General features: G+C 45.3%; 1 long non-coding RNA gene across 2 annotated transcripts; it reads left to right on the top strand.

The window, feature by feature from the left end:
• Nucleotides 1-10,611: 10,611 nt before the first annotated feature.
• On the top strand, nucleotides 10,612-13,474 carry LOC125548083. Of its 2 annotated transcripts, XR_007300896.1 has the most exons (7): nucleotides 10,612-11,277; nucleotides 11,930-12,068; nucleotides 12,225-12,386; nucleotides 12,495-12,574; nucleotides 12,671-12,756; nucleotides 13,023-13,115; nucleotides 13,209-13,474. It is a non-coding gene; the product is annotated as an uncharacterized LOC125548083 (long non-coding RNA). The 2 variants fall into 2 exon arrangements; XR_007300895.1 differs by having other exon boundaries at nucleotides 11,930-12,386.
• The last annotated feature ends 8,064 nt before the right edge of the window (nucleotides 13,475-21,538 follow it).

The raw sequence follows: 21,538 nt of genomic DNA, 5'->3' as shown, positions 1-21,538 counted from the left end.
TAATAGATTAGTCCCAAAAATAATATAAAAGTGGAAAATAAAGCCCAATAATGTCTAAAACAGTAGATAATATAGCATGGAGCAATCAAAAATTATAGATACGTTGGAGACGTATCAAGCATCCCCAAGCTTAATTCCTGCTCGTCCTCGAGTAGGTAAATGATAAAAACAGAATTTTTGATGCGGAGTGCTACTTGGCATAATTTTAATGTAATTCTTCTTAATTTTGGTATGAATATTCAGATCCGAAAGATTCAAGACAAAAGTTCATATTGACAAAAAATGATAATATTTCAAGCATACTAACTAAGCAATTATGTCTTCTCAAAATAACATGGCCAAAGTAAGTTCATCCCTACAAAATCATATAGTTTAGTCATGTTTCATTTTCGTCACACAAGAATGCTATCATCATGCACAACCCCGATGACAAGCCAAGCAATTGTTTCATACTTTAGTAATCTCAAACCTATAAACTTTCACGCAATATATGAGCGGGAGCCATGGACATAGCACTATGGGTGGAATAGAATATAATGAGGGGGTTATGTGGAGAAGGCAAAAAAGGAGAAAGTCTCACATCAGCGAGGCTAATCAATGGGCTATGGAGGTGCCCACCGATTGATGTTAATGCAAGGAGTAGGGATTTCCATGCAACGGATGCACTAGAGCTATAAATATATGAAAGCTCAACAAAAGAAACTAGTGGGTGTGCATCCAACTTGCTTGCTCACGAAGACCTAGGGCACTTGAGGAGGCCCATTGTTGGAATATACAAGCCAAGTTCTATAATGAAAAATTCCCACTAGTATATGAAAGTGATAACATGAGAGACTCTCTACTATGAAGATCATGGTGCTACTTTGAAGCACAAGTGTGGTAAAAGGATAGTAACATTGTCCCTTCTCTCTTTTTCTCTCATTTTTTTGGGCCTTCTCTTTTTTTATGGCCTTTCTCTTTTTTTTATTCCTCACTTGGGACAATGCTCTAATAATGATGATCATCACACTTCTATTTATTTACAACTCAATGATTACAACTCGATACTAGAACAAAGATGACTCTATGTGAATGCCTCCGGCGGTGTACCGGGATATGCAATGAACCAAGAGTGACATGTATGAAAGAATTATGAACAGTGGCTTTGCCACAAATACTATGTCAACTACATTCATGCTAAGCAATATGACAATGATGAATGTGTCATGATGAATGGAATGATGGAAAGTTGCATGGCAATATATCTCGGAATGGCTATGGAAATGCCATAATAGGTAGGTATGGTGGCTGTTTTGAGGAGGATATAAGGAGGTTTATGTGTGAAAGAGCGTATCATATCACGGGGTCTGGATGCACCGGCGAAGCTTGCTCCAACTCTCAATATGAGAAAGGGCAATGCACGGTACCGAAGAGGCTAGCAAGGATGGAAGGGTCAGAGTGCGTATAATCCATGGACTCAACATTAGTCATAAAGAACTCACATACTTATTGCAAAAATCTACAAGTCATCAAAAACCTCGGCACTACGCGCATGCTCCTAGGGGGATAGATTGGTAGGAAAAGACCATTGCTCGTCCCCGACCGCCACTTATAAGGAAGACAATCAAATAACACCTCATGTTTCAAATTTGTTGCATAACGTTTACCATACGTGCATGCTACGGGACATGCAAACCTCAACACAAGTATTTCTCAATTTAACAACTACTCAACTAGCATGACTTTGATATTATTACCTCCATATCTCAAAACAATCATCAAGCATCAAACTTTTCTTAGTATTCAACACACTCATAAGAAAGTTTTATTATTAATCTTGCATACTAAGCATATTAGGATTTTAAGCAAATTACCATGCTATTAAGACTCTCAAAATAATCTAAGTGAAGCATGAGAGATCAATAGTTTCTATAAAACAAATCCACCACCGTGCTCTAAAAGATATAAGTGAAGCACTAGAGCAAAACTATAAAGCTAAAAAGATATAAGTGAAGCACATAGAGTATTCTATCAAATTCCAAATCATGTATGGCTCTCTCAAAAGGTGTGTACAGCAAGGATGATTGTGGTAGACTAACAAGCAAAGACTCAAATCATAAAATACGCTCCAAGCAAAACACATATCATGTGGTGAATAAAAATATAGCTCCAAGTAAAGTTACCGATAGAAGTAGACGAAAGGGGGGATGCCTTCCGGGGCATCCCCAAGCTTTGGCTTTTAGGTGTCCTTAGATTATCTTGGGGATGCCATGGGCATCCCCAAGCTTAGGTTCTTGCCACTTCTTGTTCCATAATCCATCAAATCTTTACCCAAAACTTGAAAACTTCACAACACAAAACTTAAAGTAGAAAATCTCGTGAGCTCCGTTAGCGAAAGAAAACAAAAGACCACTTCAAGGTACTGTAATGAACTCATTCTTTATTTATATTGGTGTTATACCTACTGTATTCCAACTTCTCTATGGATTATAAACTATTTTACTAGCCATAGATTCATCAAAATAAGCAAACAACACACGAAAAACAGAATCTGTCAAAAACAGAACAGTCTGTAGTAATCTGTAGCTAGCGCAAGATATGGAACCCCAAAAATTCTAAAATAAATTTCTGGACGTGAGGAATTTATATATTAATCATCTGCAAAAATAATTAACTAAATATCCCTTTCCAAATAAAAATGATAGCAGTTCTCGTGAGCGCTAAAGTTTATGTTTTTTACAGCAAGTTCAATCAAGACTTTCCCCAAGTCTTCCCAACGGTTCTACTTGAAACAAACACTAATTAAACACCAAAAGCACAACCAAAACAGAGGCTAAATAATTTATTTATTACTAAACAGGATCAAAAAGTAAGGAATAAAAATAAAATTGGGTTGTCTCCCAACAAGCGCTATCGTTTAACGCCCCTAGCTAGGCATAACAAGCAAGAATAGATCTAGGTATTGCCATCTTTGGTAGGCAATTCTTCGATGAGGCATCTATCTCCCTTAGGAATTTCTTTCTTTCTAGTGATTATCAAACTCTTAGGCACAAGATCGAAAAATTCATTTGTAGCAAGTGGTTCCTTAATGATAGCAAAGAGATTGGGATGAATACTTATAGATTTAAGATCCGTAGTTTCCTTAATAGATGAGTCACCCTTATTTTTAGAAACATACATAAGCTTGGAAATTTTAGTAGGAGGACTTGGAGTAGTCTTTACGGAAGAAAAAGCGGTTCCCAAGTTTGTAATGATACCCTCAAGTTTATCAATTCTAGTAGAATCTAAGTTTATCTTCTCATTAACTATGGGTTCCTTTTCCTTAATATTTTTCAGAGTCATTCCTACCTTAGATCCATATTGAGTAATTTGATTCTGGATCTTTTTATCTAGATTTTCAATTAATTCAATAGTAGCAACTTTATTTTCAATAATTTCAAGTCTTTGCATAACATGCTCCAAAGTTAACATAGTTCCATTAACCAAAAGAGGTGGTGAACCAAATAAATCTAACATATCATTATAAGAATCAAAAGTATGGCTACCCAAGAAATTCCCTCCAGTAATGGTATCAAGGATATATCTATACCAAGGATTAACACCTACATAAAAATTGCGGAGAAGAACTGAAGTAGATTGCTTCCTGGTAGATCTATTTTGAGCATTGCAAATTCTATACCAAGCATCTTTTAAATTTTCTCCCTCCCTTTGTTTAAAATTTAGAACTTCATTCTCGGGAGACAAAGGAGAAGATAAGAGACTAGCCATGACGACAAGCAAACAAACTAACACATGAGCAAACAAACGGGCAAAAGGCAAATGGAGAAAGAGAGGGAGGATAGAGAGAGAGAGGGCGAATAAAACGGCAAGGGTGAATTGGGGGGAGAGGAAAATGAGAGGCAAATGGCAAATAATGTAATGCGGGAGATAGGGATTGTGATGGGTACTTGGTATGTTGACTTTTGCGCAGACTCCCCGGCAACGGCGCCAGAAATTCTTCTTGCTACCTCTTGAGCACTGCGTTGGATTTCCCCGAAGAGGAAGGGATGATGCAGCAAAGTAGCATAAGTATTTCCCTCAGTTTTTGAGAACCAAGGTATCAATCCAGTAGGAGGCTACGCTCGAGTCCCTCATACCTACACAAAAACAATAGCTCAACGCAACCAACGCGCTTAGGGGTTGTCAATCCCTTCACGGTCACTTACGAAAGTGAGATCTGATAGAGATGATAAATAATATTTTTGGTATTTTTGGTATAAAGATGCAAAGTAAATAAAGTAAAAGCAAAGCAATAATAAGTAATGGAGATTGATATGATGAGAAAGAGACCCAGGGGCCATAGGTTTTACTAGTGGCTTCTCTCAAGAGCATAAGTATTCTACGGTGGGTGAACAAATTACTGTTGAGCAATTGACAGAATTGAGCATAGTTATGAGAATATCTAGGTATGATCATGTATATAGGCATCACGTCCGAGACAAGTAGACCGAAACGATTCTGCATCTACTACTATTACTCCACTCACCGACCGCTATCCAGCATGCATCTAGAGTATTAAGTTAAAAACAGAGTAACGCCTTAAGCAAGATGACATGATGTAGAGGGATAATTTCATGCAATATGGTAAAAACCCCATCTTGTTATCCTCGATGGCAACAATACAATACGTGCCTTGCTGCCCCTTCTGTCACTGGGAAAGGACACCGCAAGATTGAACCCAAAGCTAAGCACTTTTCCCATGCCAAGAACAATCAATCTAGTAGGCCAAACCAAACTGATAATTCGAAGAGACTTGCAAAGATAACCAATCATACATAAAAGAATTCAGAGAAGATTCAAATATTATTCATAGATAGACTGGACCATAAACCCACAATTCATCGGTCTCAACAAACACACCGCAAAAAGAAGATTACATCGAATAGAGAGAACATTGTATTGAGATCCAAAAAGAGAGAAGAAGCCGTCTAGCTACTAGCTATGGACCCGTAGGTCTGAAGTAAACTACTCACACTTCATCGGAGGGGTTTGGATGATGATGTAGAAGCCCTCCGTGATCGATGCCCCCTCCGGCGGAGCTCCGGAACAGGCCCCAAGATGGGATCTCGTGGATACAGAAAGTTGCGGCGGTGGAATTAGGTTTTTGGCTCCGTCCCCGATCGTTTGGGGGTACGTGTGTGACGCCCCCGATTCAATCGTACACTAATCATACACGCAAATGTGTATGATCAAGATCAGGGACTCACGGGAAGATATCACAACACAACTCTACAAATAAAGTAAGTCATACAAGCATCATATTACAAGCCAGGGGCCTCGAAGGCTCGAATACAAGAGCTCGATCATAGACGAGTCAGCGGAAGCAACAATATCTGAGTACAGACATAAGTTAAACAAGTTTGCCTTAAGAAGGCTAGCACAAACTGGGATACGGATCGAAAGAGGCATAGGCCTCCTGCCTGGGATCCTCCTAAACTACTCCCGGTCGTCGTCAGCGGGCTGCACGTAGTAATAGGCACCTCCCGTGTAGTAGTAGTCGTCGTCGACGGTGGCGTCTGGCTCCTGGGCTCCAACGTCTGGTCGCAGCAGTCGGGTATAGGAAGGGGAAAAGGGGGAGTAAAGCAACCGTGAGTACTCATCCAAAGTACTCGCAAGCAAGGAGCTACACTACATATGTATGCATTGGTATCAAATGGAAAAGGCTATCATATGTGGGCTGAACTGCAGAATGTCGGAATAAGAGAGGGATAGCTAGTCCTATCGAAGACTACGCTTCTGGCCACCTCCATCTTGCAGCATGTAGAACAGAGTAGATGGTAAGTTCACCCAGTAGCATCGCATAGCACAAACCTAACTGATGATCCTCCCCTCGTCGCCCTGTGAGAGAGCGATCATCGGTTGTATCTGGCACTTGGAAGGGTGTGTTTTATTAAGTATCCGGTTCTAGTTGTCATAAGGTCAAGGTACAACTCCGTGTCGTCCTTTTACCGAGGGACACGGCTATTTGAATAGATCAACTTCCCTGCAGGGGTGCACCACATTTCCCAACACGCTCGATCCCCTTTGTCCGGACACACTTTTCTGGGTCATGCCCGGCCTCAGAAGATCAACACGTCGCAGCCCTACCTAGGCACAACAGAGAGGTCAGCACGCCGGTCTAAATCCTATGGCGCAGGGGTTTGGGCCCATCGCCCTTTGCACACCTGCACGTTGCGAATGCGGCCGGAGAGCAGACCTAGCAACCTCCATTACAAAGGAAGTTGCGTTACGTGGTCCAACCCGGCGCGCGCCGCTCAGTCGCTGACGTCACGAAGGCTTCGGCTGATACCACGACGTCGAGTGCCCATAACTGTCCCCGCGTAGATGGTTAGTGCGTATAGGCCAGTAGCCAGACTCAGATCAAATACCAAGATCTCGTTAAGCGTGTTATTTTGAAATAACCACAGACACCGACCAGGGCCAGGCCCACCTCTCTCCTAGGTGGTCTCAACCTGCCCTGTCGCTCCGCCACAAAGTAACAGTTGGGGGCCTTCGGGAACTCAGGCCCACCTCTACCAGGATGGAGCCACCTGCCCCTTCAGCCCCCAACATCGGAATCACTCGCGGGTACTCCTACGAGTCGACCCGACTTTAGTCACCACCTGTATAGCATGTATATATGTATAAATATATACGCGTGATCACTTCCCGAGTGATCACGGCCCGATAGTATAGCATGGCAGACGGACAAGAATGTAGGGCCACTGATGATAAACTAGCATCCTATACTAAGCATTAGGATTGCAGGTAAAGGTAACAACAGTAGTAGCAAGGACAGGCTATGCATCAGGATAGGATTAACGGAAGCAGTAACATGCTACACTACTCTAATGCAAGCAGATAGAGAAGAGAGGCGATATCTGGTGATCAAGGGGGGGCTTGCCTAGTTGCTCTGGCAAGAGAGAGGGGTCGTCAACACCGTAGTTGAACTCGGGGTCTCCGGCAGTCTCGGGGTCTACCGGAAAGAAGCAACGAAGGGGGAACACAATAAATAACAGAGCAATCAATATAACAAAAAGCAAGATGTGGCATTACGTTGTGCTAGGGGTGACCTGTCGCGGTACTAAGTGATACAGGTGAAAAAGGGGGGAACATCCAGGAAACTATCCCCGGTGTTTTGCGTTTTCGGACAGATAAACCGAAAGGGGAAAGTTGCGTCTTTTCTATGCTAGGGATGTGTGACGGACGAACGGGCTACGTATCCGGATTCATCTCGTCGTTCTGAGCAACTTCCATGTATAAAACTTTTTCATCTGAGTTACAGATTAATTTCTATGATTTATCAAGGTTTTAGAAATATTCCGAAAATCCCTAAAATTTTGCTAAGTCTTTGAATTCGACAGTTTTTTAAACATCACTTAGCTGTTTTCCGGAGGCTATAACTATTGTTCTGTACGTCCTATAGCTTAGTGCCCTTTACCAATTTTTATCATCTTTCTGTGATCTACATGATAATGTCATTGACATCCACGTTAGCGTTCAGTTGCTTGATCAAAACTACATTTGAAAGTGCCACTTGAAGTTAATTCCAGAAATTGTTAAAATATACGAACATAGGATTTTGTGAATTTCATAGGATTTAATCCTTACATCTTTTGAATTTGGCCCAATGCGATGTTTTGAACCTTGTCAAGTGTACTACCTGCCCATAATATTCTTGCTCCTGTTAGCAGTTGTTTAGTCATTGTTTAAGGGCAGTCCAGGGGTTACTCGTCGTAATATTAGAAAAGCTAGCTAACAGCTACAGTAAGCATCAGTTAGCATCGAAAACAACAGATGAGTAGCAAGTCGTAGCAGCAGACAGCAGGTAGGTACGCTGGCGCGTGCGCACGCGCAAGGCACGGCCAGCGCGGGGCATGCGGGCGCAGCGGCAACCAGGGCGTGGGCGCGCGATGGCGAACTAGCAAGCGGGGCGCGCGCAGCTGTAGGCGGGCGAGGCAACGAGGTACGCGGTAGGGCGGAGGCGGTGCTTGCGCACGGGCGAACATAGACGACTACGGTGACAGTAGGCGAGCGGCGATCGCAAGTCCGGGCAGGCGCAGCTATAGTAGTTTGAGTAGCAGCAGCAGTACGGCTACGCGCGTGCCAGCGGTCGGGCTAACCGCGAGCTCGGCTGGAGCTCGCACGGCGTGGAACAATAGGGGCGCGGCGAGGCATAGGTGAGCGTGCGTGAGGCCACGGCGAGGCGAGCACGGGGCTTGACTCGGAGCAGCAGGGCATGGCGAGCGGAGTCAAGGGCATGGGCGCGAGCGGAGTTGGGTGCGTTGACTGGACGGTGTGAGTGCGGGTCGGGTGCCGTGGAGATGGACGAGGCCAGGGGAGGGGAGTGAGCTCACCGGGCGGCTCACGGAGGCCGGTGAAAGATTAGTAGCTGCAGCGGTGTCCGAAGGTGAGGAAGGGCGACGGCGAGTTCATGGTGACCGACAGGTAAGAAGAAGAAGCAGGCGGCTTGGTGGCTGTTCCCCGGCTCGTCGGCTCGGCGTAGTCGACGAAGTCATGGACGATGGGGTCCCTGGACGCCTAGGAGAGGGACGACGATGACGAACGCCACGGTGGTCGACGGTGGTGGCGACAACAACGCTCGTCGGTGACGCATCTGGAGAGGGAGGTGGAGGATGATGGAGTGGGTGAATGGGGAGATGGGATCGAGGGGTCGGGGCGTGGCGCCCTTATCCCCTCCCGGCGCTGTCGGCGAGAGGGTGCGGCGGCGACCAAGCCCCTGTAGCGACCTGGTCGCGTGAACAGGGGAGAGGGGAGGGTTCGGTGAGGGTGGGCCGGCCTGATGGCTTAGTGGGCCAAAGCCCGGGGGTAGGCCGGTTCTTTTTATTTATTTTTTTGTTACGTTTTGGTTTTCTTTCTTTTTATTACTCTATGTTTCTATTATTTTAGTAGGCAAAAGCAGCTTTACTAAAACATATGACTGGCTCTATAAATTGAGTTACAAAATAACCCACAGCCACAAAAAGTTTCACACATAATAAAAATAGTTTAACATTTTATAAATTAGGAAAGGCATTTAACAATTATTTTTATCACTATTATATTCACAAAAGAGTATTTAAATACTTTACAAAGTGTTGGATCACCACCATAATTAGTTATGGAATATTTCCCACACTTTGAACATTTTATTTTGCATGGTTGAGAAATTTGAATATTGAGCTTTAATTTGAATTTGAGTTTGAACTAAGAGTTGGATCAAGCGAGGATTAGCAACAGTAATGTGATGACATGGCACCATTAACAAGGGATTACTGTAGCTTAATTATCCGGGCGTCACAATTCTCCTCCACTACAAGAAATCTCGTCCCGAGATTTAAGAGGTAGATTAAGGGGGAAAGGGTCTGGTTACAAAATTTTACCGAATCTTGTCGGTCTTGGTTGCTCTTCTCGAAGAGGTCGATCCATAGCGTTGATTTCTTCATACCTATGCATCAATGCATCATGATGAAGTTTTCTTCCTTTCTTCGGGAACTCCATCGTACTTACGAAGGAATAAGGGGGTATTCTAGGAGAATGGACCTCTACAAGGTTGTCTAGCTTGTAGATAACATCGGGGAAGGTGGCAGAAAGTAACTCTCAAATTGAAACTTAATAAAATATCAAGAGCAAAGTATGACGGTCGCATGAGAAGTTTCAAACGGATAGGAAATCGTTTGATGCCTAATCAGAAGGTGAAAGGGTTTCAGGGCAATGAGAATAATTATTGCGTCTGATACCAGAATAGATCACTAGGAAGGTGACTCATGAATTACATACGAGGCCATGCGCGAGGAACAACCTTGGGAACATGGGGTATAGGAGAGTCGGGTTTCGATCCTGGGACCTGTGGGTTATGGGCCCACCATGTGGTTAAAAGTAGGAAAGGCGTTGACACCTTGCATGGCCATGTAAGCAAGGCGGTCAGAGGATAGCCTGTCAATTATGTTGGCAACAACGTCGGTACCAAGGGCGAGGGACGAAGATAACCATTTTCCTACTCATTGAACGAGGCGGACCAATAGGCAAAGTTCTCGTCCATCGGTGGTTACCGAAATGTTATACAAAGGATCCATCAGGAACAACTTATAGAATAAGCCTTACAATTTCCTCATGGAAGAATGGCGAACCTTGCTAAAAAGGAAACTATATAGGTCCTCCGGGCAGGTGTGCTAGGCATGACATCACCTTATTATAACTCTTGGAAATATGTTCCCACCATGATATCTGACTGAGATTCAGATCTGATGGTGTCAAAATACCTCAGACTCAGGAGGCCTGAGAAGAAAAGGTGCAACACAAATTCATGAGATGACATTGTAAAGTTCTCGGGAAATAACGTACGGAAGCAAGGCTCCGAAACAAGAGTTCATCATTAAACCAAGGAGAGGATGAGGAGGTGGCTGATGGACTCAGCGATAATCTCCACTACTATTAAACAATCAAACAAGAACTTTCTTAGGTGCACCCAGTAATTAGTCCCACAACAACGTACAAACTAATCAGCACCACACGATTAGTCCCACAATTCTTAATCTAACATTCAGTATTGATCTAATACTTTTGTGGCGTGCATTTAGCAATTTCCCACGACTGACCGTACTTCACCCGGAGAGGACTACTCGAACAACCAGTCCCTACAATCACGGATCGGGAGAGGCGCCCACCACCGCCGACGCTGCCGTGCCCAACCTCCACCATGGCCGACTGCCTCCGCGCGAATTCCCTTGCGAGGTTCTCTGTCGACCACGCCGCCTACTCCGGAGGCGAGGAGCTGGCCGACATCCAGCTCCTCAAGGAGAAGTGCGCGCCACCGCCGACGCTGCCGCGCCCAACTTCCACCGCGGCCGACCGCCTCCGCTCGAATCCCCTTGCGAGGCTCTCCCGCCACCACGCCGTATACTCTCCATGGGGATCCGCTGTAGCAGTGCCAGGCCGTTCACCACCGCCACGGCAGGCTGTTCACTGCGGACGCCACATGCCTGCACCCCACGGCTGGCCACTGCGCGCCTGGAGCATGCTCTTCCGCCTGTTCCCAGTGTGTCACTGCCGGCTCACCCGAGCGTGCCGATGATGGCCTTCGTTGCTGTCCCAGACACCAAGACCGTCGCTTTCCTGGTCAGTCCTCTCCCTCCGCTGGCGCTGCGTTGGGTTCTACTGTCTCTCTTCCATCGTCGTTGCAACACCTTCTCTCCTTTGTTGTTGCTGCTGCCACCGCCGTGCTGCTCCTCCCTGCTTCTGCCATTGCCGCTGGAGCTAGCCAAAATGTATCAAACATAGGTGAGTTAAATTGGGGGTGCATCCTTTATCTTGCTTGATACAATCTTCTTCAGTTGCCTTCTGATTTTTGTCATATATGTTGCCATGTTCGTTCTAGCACAATAGGTGTTTGTGTGTATGCCTATGCAATGATAGCACATGTGGTTTCACGCATGTATCCTCCTTTGTGTATGCCTATTCGTGATTACTCTTGAGCCATTAATTCATGCTAAGTAATGGTCTAGGCTTGGATGCTTGAGCCAATAAACTTACTGGTCAGATTACTATTTAGCATTTTCTCAGCAATTTGTGGACAAGTCGGCGTTGTATGCTTATAATGAAAAGCGGAAAAGATTGTTTGTAGCTATTCTTAATGGTATCCTTTGCTATGTTAGGTGGCTTGCTTGATTTAAATATGCTATGGAGGATTACATGCATAATACTCTTCTTAATTTCTTTATTTTGCTTGCCTTCTTGGCGGTCTTCTGATATAAGATGCATGTTTGAAAAAAAGACTCACAAAATTGATTTGAAGAAACAACAACCAGAACTTGCTTCAGTAATTTATTCTTCACAAGTGTGTCCTGAATCATTTATACATAACTAAATTCTATGCTTATTTGTTAGCACTAAAATAACTAATTCAGTTCTGGTACAATCTTAATACTTGCAGGGAAACCAATCTTCATTAGTCATAAGTAGAGTTAAGACGACTGTTAAGTTTATGGCAGTCATGTCATTTATTAAGTCTTGCTTCTTATTGGATCAGCTTAGTAAAAATGATTTCAGTTGTTGCCGTAAATTCGATAAAGGTACGTAATAATGTGTTGTGGATACAATCACTTGCATGAACAAGCAGAATGGCAATAATAAGTGCTATTTCTTCATATCAGTTTACTTTAAATAAATATGTCTCTCATGGAACAGTATGTGTGTGATGGATCTTTTCAAGTTCGATTCATGTTCAGTTAGGTGCATATTTCGTGAGACAATCCTGACGTCCAGCTCCTCAAGGAGAGGAGCCCTGCCACCACCGACGCTTGCGTTGCCAGGGGCACCCATCCTTGCGATCCAATGGAACCGCTCATACCACGGTTGTCGTCAGAATCATCCGAGTTGATTTAACGAATGTATGTTTGGCAGACCTTTCATATTTTTAGCAATTGCATCAAACAAGGAGTATGCCACAACCTATGTTTTTGCAACTTGACGGTTTTGAATCCTCTTTGAATAAGCAGGAAGTTGTATGTGTAAGCTTGCTTGGACTTGTATCGTAATCATGGTATATGGCTTGATTGTCTCATGTGGTGCTTGCATGGTATGTGTGTGATGATTTTCCTGAAAGGCGGATATTTTATCATGCTATGTTCTTTCAACCTGTGTCTAACAATTTGATGTGAGTGATCTGGTGCAGAGGACTACAACGAGATGCTCTGTTTGAAGAGCAAGCAGGCGAGCACAATAGCGACATGATACTCCAAATTTTCACAAATTATCATGGTCAGTGAGTCCAATTATAGCATCTAATAATGTGATCATTCTATGCTTCCAAATTAAAATTTGCGCACACTTGCAAATGGGAATTGTGCCTCCCTGTTGTGCGCCCGACAGTTTGCCTCACGTACTAAACATTTAGTGTAGTCACTGATGAAAGTATTTCTTGTACCAACATGTATAGCATGATAAATCGTGCATGACTTCGCTTAATTGAAAATTAACAGCATAGAACTTCCGCATTCTGACTCTTTGTACATGTACAATTGCAGTGTGTTCGAATTGGAGAGGCTTGTGACCACCCTGGAAAAGAGATGCGCTTCCAGTGTTGTTATTTTTTTGCCAATATTGCAATATGATTGAAGGTAAGTTTGTGCGAAACAAATTTCTTTGAGCATTCTCATCTCTAAATTTTGATCTAGCTCCCTTATATTTTGTTTCTCGGCTTTTGTCAATAGCTTACACCAGGATATCAAGACCAATTGTAGGATTGCATCTCCACTAAGTGAACACATCACAAGGTTGGCTTTGAATCATAATCAGGTGTAATCTTCTTCTTTCACAGGATGGATGAAACAACATTAACTTCTATTTGCAACAACATCACACAATGGTGTCTCCGTTTGAATTTCTATGTTTTTCTGAAATATTTATTTTATTTTGTACCAGCATGATTTTTAATTGGTCAACATTTAAAACGTGTGTTGCACGTGCACACTTACTAGTTCAACTAGGTATCCAAAAAGATGGATCTCCACAATTATGTGGATAAGGAGATAGCATTTGTCAGATCAAATGATATAATGAAGTATGCTCAAGGAAAACACACACAATTAAACATTGGTTAAAAGGTGCGCCCGGAATATGGGTTGGGTTGCACGACCAATGTGAGCATGGTGATTCAATAATCAATAGTCTAAGAATGAACGACCAACATTAACTTAAAATGAACTGTTCACTTGTTGGAATCAACACGGGGACCAAGAAAGAATGGTGAATCACTATACCAAGAATTCTTAAGAGGTGGAGTAATCCTCATGACATTCTTGACATAAAAGATGGTAATACTCTATGGTAAAGAAGAACAATTGCTGGATAGCAAGGATCTCAAGGTATATCACAAAGCACGAACAAGTTTGTGTTGAACGAAAGGCAATAAAGTGGTCGATGATAACACAAATCATCGAGAGCAAAGGGCGGTATTTCTCATCAAGAATTCGATAGATATCTTGGAAGAGCTCAGAATGTTGATGATGTTCACGATACATTTGTCGCGAGATTTCATGAAGATGTAATCGATCAGCGACGACATCAAGTCCAAGGAATGATGAGGTGAAAGATTATTGGAACCAAGAGTATGGCATGAACTCGAAATCAAGCTTGGTGTTCAAGGCGAAATGACATGATGAGGAAGATCGGCGTAAGGTTACCTCATCGTCCAAAATTGTGCTAGCCGATCAGGCTAGGAATGACGTGATCGGGTACAGACTCGTAAGTAAAGAAGATTACTAAAAGTTGTTGAACCATAGTGCATACTCGGTTCAGTTATTGGTGCCTTTGAGTGTTTAATAACTCAGAGCCCGTGAAAAATTGGAATCAGTGAGAATGTAGTACTTGATGAAGAACTCATAAGAAGTTATGCAGTTCCATGATAATTTCGAGATACCATGGGGGTAATACTCGATGACAGATCAAAGTAGAGGTTGGACTAGGTTATTGCTCTCCAGAAGACAAGTGTTTGAACTTGTCCGAGAAATTTGGATCAAAGAAGAACAATATGGTCGGAAACCACGATAGCAAAAGACCAAATCCCAGATATAAGATGAAATTATATCAAGGGGATAATTATTGTTACGAGAAGCTTTCATGACAAGATCTACATCGTGTCCATGGGCATGAACACAAAGTTCAAGGTCGACTCCCACTTCTCCAATGCATAACCTATCATTCACTCCTCATTTTCGATGGAGTTGTAGTGTTAAAATTTTATCTGGTAAATCACCAGGGGAATATGACTCATGAAAACTTTCGGGTTCACATGGTTTTAGAGAAGGTATAGGTTCAACCCATCAGGGTATCTTAGAAACATATACGACAAGCTTCAAGAGTAACTAACACAAGCTCGAAAATAGAGCATGGTTGACAAAAGGAGAGGATACAATTTACCAAAGGCATTATGTATCAAAGAAAGAACTCACAAGGTGATTAATTATGAAGGACACTGTCGGATAATAATCCAACAGTGGATATGGCGATCCACAATGGAGCTGATGTGAGTATTGATACCCAATCAGAGGAAGAAAGAATGCAAATGCATCGGTTTATAGAACATCTGAATAATTCAACGTTTAAATAAAAAAGGAATTATCATTTTCAAATCAAGGGATCAGGAGCAAACGCTCTGATCAAGGATGGATAAGTTGAATAGACTTAGGGGTACAAACAATGGCAATCTGATTGGCCGAGAACCAGTTCATGTTCGAAAGACATCTGAGACGGAAAGATAATTTATAAGGATCAACTGATGATTGCGTGCATTCACACACATATAGAATCAACAGACTCAAAATGATAGTGTCAAAGGATGCCAATAAGATTACTAGACTTATGGGATTAACCGCAATGAAAGCATGCAAGGATTTCAAGAGCAATAGGCTGCCGAAGATTTTTGGAAGATCGAATGGTATTTTCAAGACTATTGTGAAATACATGAATCAACTAGGAATGAGTGAATCCTCGATAAGTGCGAGAAATTATTCATAGGGGTATTCAGGTGGCAAGGAACTGCAAGGCAGTAGGCACAAAGTATTCTCGGGGTATCTTGTAATAACAAGATCGACTGGAAATAAAAGTAAGAACGACAGACAAGATGTGTAAGTATTTATCCATAGGGATGTTTCGGTGGTAGGTAATTGCAAAAGCAACGGGCACAAAGCCTCGAGAGAATATCGGAGAGTATCTTCGAAATCTTCTGGTGCAGCAGGCGATCATCTATAATAAGGGGCTCTACGGAAGAAAGTAATTACGAGAACCTAGAGTTAGAGTTAGCAAAATCATTTAACCCGAATAGAAGAGAGATCAGAATCCCAGAGTTAGGATCGAGGAGTAAAAGATCCTAATACCACCCAGATGGCGACGTGGGCCCGTAAGGCACACAGCCATGTTAGTAAAAAAATTTGTAATGTCTAGACTCAACTTCGGCCAAGGAGTGTAGAAGGAGCATTCCTACAGGCAGTCGGCTCTGATACCAACTTGTGACGCCCCCGATTCAATCGTACACTAATCATATACGCAAATGTGTATGATCAAGATCAGGGACTCATGGGAAGATATCACAACACAACTCTACAAATAAAATAAGTCATACAAGCATCATATTACAAGCTAGGGGCCTCGAAGGCTCGAATACAAGAGCTCGATCATAGACGAGTCAGCGGAAGCAACAATATCTGAGTACAGACATAAGTTAAACAAGTTTGCCTTAAGAAGGCTAGCACAAACTGGGATGCAGATCGAAAGAGGCATAGGCCTCCTGCCTGGGATCCTCCTAAACTACTCCTGGTCGTCGTCAGCGGGCTGCACGTAGTAGTAGGCACCTCCTGTGTAGTAGTAGTAGTCGTCGACGATGGCGTCTGGCTCCTAGGCTCCAACGTCTGGTCGTAGCAATTGGGTATAGGAAGGGGGAAAAAGGGGGAGTAAAGCAACCGTGAGTACTCATCCAAAGTACTCGCAAGCAAGGAGCTACACTACATATGTATGCATTGGTATCAAATGGAAAAGGCTATCATATGTGGGCTGAACTGCAGAATGTCGGAATAAGATGGCAACTTTAACACACATCTGATGGCAACATTAACACACATCATCAAATGGAAAAGGCTATCACCCGGTTATGGACATCTTGAGTATCTAGTACCTGGATTATCATGTGAATCTCATCATGTTACTTTAAATTAATTTTGTTGGGTTTAATGATGTTACTTAATTGGGATTGAGAATGCTGTCAACCATTCTCAATGTTCAACAACCACCATGATAGTTAAATAAAAAATTTATTCCTTTGCAGTAGGGAAAAATTGGCTTTTCACAAAAACCTTATAACCATAGAGCTTTTCCACCAGCCATATTTGCATGTAGTGATAGCCATTGTTCATCATTTCTCTATGGTGTGAATTAGCCAGTACATTCAATGTACCGACTGTCGTGGTTCTAACTCTGATAGTGATGTAGGGGGGTATGTATGGAGAGGCTAGATCTTAGCTATGGAGGAGTTGTAAGCACACGAGGATTACGAGTTCAGGCCCTTCTCGGAGGAAGTAACAGCCCTACGTCTCGGTGCCCAGAGGCGGTCGACTGAATTATGTGTGTATGAATAACAGGGGTGCCAACCCTTGATACTGAGGAGGGGGTGGCTTATATAGAGTTCGCCAGGCCCCTCCAGCCCTCAGTAATGCAAGGTTTGAAGTACATTAAGACTGGGGGTTACTGGTAACGCCCCTAATAAAGTGCTATGATGACCATAAAAGCTACTTAATGACCGACCGTTTGCATGCAGGGTGACTTTAGATCTCCTGGCAGTCGAGTGGTTGGAATTTGGTCGAGTGATTGCTTCGTGGTCGAGTGTCTTGAATCCGTCGAGTGGGATACCTCCAAGTCGATTGAAAGGTGACTTCTTCTAGGGATGTCCTTGGGTAGGGTACTTAGGACAGGTCCATGCCCCTATCCTAGGTACATAGCTTCATCATTAGCCCCCGAATGGATCGAGGTTCGAGTGGGGAAGGAGTTGGGGATCTTTCCGACTGGTTCTTCATGTTATATGAGCGTCTTGTTTTGGATCAATTGTCACGGATGATGTCGTCAACTTCTTTCAGTCGCCTTGATCCATTCTTGGCCTCTTGTCGAGTGAATTTCTTTACTTGTGAAGTTCCGAGTGACGGTGTGAAAGGGATCTTCTGTTTGACGAGTTGTTCTGCGGCCCGCGGATTTTGCGGGATTTGAACTTCGGGAAGCACGCGGGACGGGGGCGGCCGCAGTAATCGGATGGGATAGGACGGAAGCTCCTCGATCCCCGCGCCACCTTTTTCGCCACGTACCGCGCGCGCCCGTTGCGGGATTTGACGGGATTGCCTGGGCCTACCAGTTAGCCACTCGGAAGCGACCTCTTATAAGCTGCCGGCTCGGGACCCCCGAACAGTGCGCCTTCACTTTTCCCCCTTCCTTCACAAGATCCTCCGCCACCTCCGCTCCCACCTTGGTGCCGTAGGTCTGTTCGAGCTTCGCCGGCGACGATGGTGAAGGAGAAGACGTCGGCTCTGGAGCGCGCGAAGAAGGCGGCGGTGCAGGGGAAGGGGAAGAAGTCCGCTCGGGGCGGATCTTCCTCGAGGACTGCTATGCCCAAGGATTGGATCCAGGGCGACTGGATGCCGTCGGTGATTCGGCAGGATGATCACGATGATCTGGTCGAGGGGGGATTCATTCCCCATGAATCTGCGCGCCTCCCGGGGAAAGAAGTCGAACCCCAGCCTCTTGATGGTGAGTGTGTCCTCCTCGCCACCCATATCGATCGTGGATTCTCTCTGCCTCCTCATCCTTTTTTCCGAAGCTTCTTGAACTTCTTCGGAGCGCAGCTCCATCACTTTACTGCCAATTCTATTGTGTATCTTGCTGCTTTCGTTTCCTTGTGCGAAAACTTCTTAGGTTGCCGCCCCCATTGGGGACTCTTCAAGCACATCTTCACTTGCCGCTCTCAGTCGGTCAAGAAGGCCAAGTAGAGTGACGAACGGACGCAGGTGATCCAGCTGTGCGGGGGTCTGGCGATCCAGATGAGGGGAAAAAGTTCCTTTCCGTCTATCACTTTTCCCGAGTCAGTCTGTGGGTGGCAGTCGACTTGGTTTTACTGTAAAGACCAGGTGACCCCAGGATAGTCGACTGGTGTTGGGGATATTACTACTGGGCATAAACCGGCCTACCTGGGCCGGATTAACTTCATCAGTAGTTCAAAGGTGTTAAAGCCTAAAGAGGCAGATAAAGGCCCAGGGCCCGTAGTCGGTTTACAACCTGTAGCCGTACATCGACGTTTGTGCATATACTTGTACTGTAAGTTAGGAACAAGGAGGGACCAACCCGGATACGAGTATGAACCAGTGTTCGGACTCTCTGAACCGGCGGGCGTCACCCGTGTATATAAGGGGGCGACCTGGCGGCGGTTCAGGGACAACAGACAACAACTCGAGACATAGGCGAAGCTTGTTTGCTCCCTAGTCATCGAAACCCCATCAATTCCATAATAACTAGACGTAGGCTTTTACCTTCCTCGAAGGGGCCGAACTAGTATAAACTCTCTTGCGTCCTTGTGTCCGCTTTAACCCCTTCAAGCTAACCCGTCGCGATGGCTCCACGACTAAGTCCTTTCTCTAGGACATCTGCCGTGACAAAACCACGACAGTTGGCACCCACCGTGGGGCTATCGCACGATGGTTTCCGGTTCTTGGAGGGCAGCTTTGAAGGACTCGAGGGCTATGCTGTAGGCTGGATGACTAAGAGTAGTCGCGGCAGGCTCTACATCGACGACGCAGGCTGGGGCCCCGAGGCCGGCTCAGTTGAGTACGGGTACCGGGTCCCCTTTGGTAGCATTCACGTTTTCATTGGTAAGATCGGTGAACCGGGCCCTGAGCCGGACATCTTCACCGACCTCGTCGAGACGGCTCAGCGTGCGCAATCCGCCCGGGTTAAACCGGCCATGAAACGTGCCTTCGTGGGAGTCATCCATGGAGGAAGTCATGAGGACGGATCGGGATTTCACGGGGCGAGTGTCATTTGTTCCGGTGACGAGTCTTCGACCGGAGAAACTGAATCTCTTTATCAGCTACAAGATGGCCAGATTGGGAGCTGTTCCGATGGCGACAGTATTCCGGACCCCTCTGATCTGCCCAACCGGGTTGGAATATTCATGACCGGAACACAAGCAATGCTTCATTCTTCGACAGCTGCGGCAACGATTTCCGGTTCAGCAACAGCGACGGCCGCCGGGGCAGGAGGCCCTGTGCGCCCGCCGGCTCAGGTTCTATCAGAGCTATTTGATGCGTTGGCTATGCTTATGGCGGAAGTTAATCCGCCAGATCAGGACGTTCACAATACGGAGATTGCAAAGGTAAAGGAACAGATCACCCAGGCCAAGGCGGATCTGGCGGCTGAGGACACCAGGATGGCCGCAGAGCGGGCTGCTTTAGACGCACAGGCCTACAGGCTTATGTTAGACCAGAGCGCATCACATGAAGTCATGAGGAGGAAGCACCGATCCCGCTTACCTCCGATTTTCGAGGCCAGAGACCTTTTCAACACTCTAGGGCCAAGAGCCGGCAATCCGCTGGAGGGGAACCGGGCAGAAGCCCCTGGGACCGGTGCACCGGTTCAGCCTCGTCAGATCGACCCGCCTCGTCAAAACACCGTTGTACCTCAGGCTGCTTTAACACCCCCGGGTCACTACTCCAACCCAATGGACAATCTTGTTGCCACTGCTGCATGGCTGGAGGCCATTCCAATTGAAGGTGACTCGTCACAGGCAGTAGAGACACGGCGGGTCAAGGAACTTCTGAGGACCGCTTTGGCCCAACAGGAAGCATACTCGTACAACCGCGACCGGATCCACTTGACCCCTCGTCCAAGCCGGAGCTATAGCAGACATATGGATGAACCGGCAGGGTCGAGTAATGAACGACGTGGGGCACCCTGGGACAAAAACCCGGCGGGTGGTGCTGATGACACTCAGGGAGTGGTGGACCGGGCTCGCGCACGCAAGGAGGCCGAGTTAGCCGCACAGCATCAGGCTCGGAAGCTCACGCCGGTTCATCCAACCACCTTGACTGAACCTGGTGTTACTTCCAGTTCTTTGGGTGTGCCTTGCCTTATCCCCGCTTTACGTAACGTGCACCTGCCCAAGGATTTCAAAGGCCCGCGCAAGGTACCAAATTACACGGTGGATCAACCTCGAGAGACATGGGTGGAGAGCTATGAGATGGCCATGGAGATGCTCGATGTGGATGACCCGGCGTGTGCAAAATACTTCACCATGATGATCGAAGGAATGGCCCGTACTTGGTTAAAAAGCTTACCGGCTAATTCTATCAGTTCATGGGCCCAATTACGGGCCCGGTTTATCAGCAATTTCAAAGATACCTGTAAACAGCCTATGTCGATAGTGGACTTAGCTGCATGTGTCCAGGAGGAAGGAGAATCAACGACTCATTGGGTGCGCCAGGTTTCACAAGTGTTGCACTCCTCAGACCGCATCAACGCTGACACTGCAGTATTAACCCTAGAGGGCAACTGCCGGTTTAGACCCCTGAAGCTGAAGTTGGGACGGATGAAGCGTCATTGCACCGACATGGGGACTCTCATGGCCGCTTTGGTGAAATATGCTGATTCTGATAGTACCAAGGATCCCGAATCTGATGATGACAAGACAGGGAAGGGAAAGAAGAACAGCAGCTCCAAAGGTCAGCAGCATCATTGGGTAGGCAATGGCGGAGGAGGCAAGCGTAAAGCGGACGGTAACATGGACTTTGTGGCTAATACCAACGCACAGAACAATGGCCAGCGACGCAAGGGTAGGCCAAGAAATCGTAGTGGGGCACCCAACCCTAACCCAAACCGCCTAAACTATCTGCTAAGCCAGCCCTGTCCAAAGCATGGGACGAAGGAGGAACCAGCAAACCACCTTTGGAAGGATTGCTTTATTATGCAGGAGTTCAAGAATTCTAATAATTTACGGTATGATCACGAATCTGGC

This window comes from Triticum urartu, chromosome 3, assembly GCF_003073215.2.
Source record: "Triticum urartu cultivar G1812 chromosome 3, Tu2.1, whole genome shotgun sequence".
Classification (NCBI taxonomy): domain Eukaryota; kingdom Viridiplantae; phylum Streptophyta; class Magnoliopsida; order Poales; family Poaceae; genus Triticum; species Triticum urartu.
Note: the sequence above shows the minus strand (reverse complement) of the source record. Positions and strands in the feature narration are given on the sequence as shown.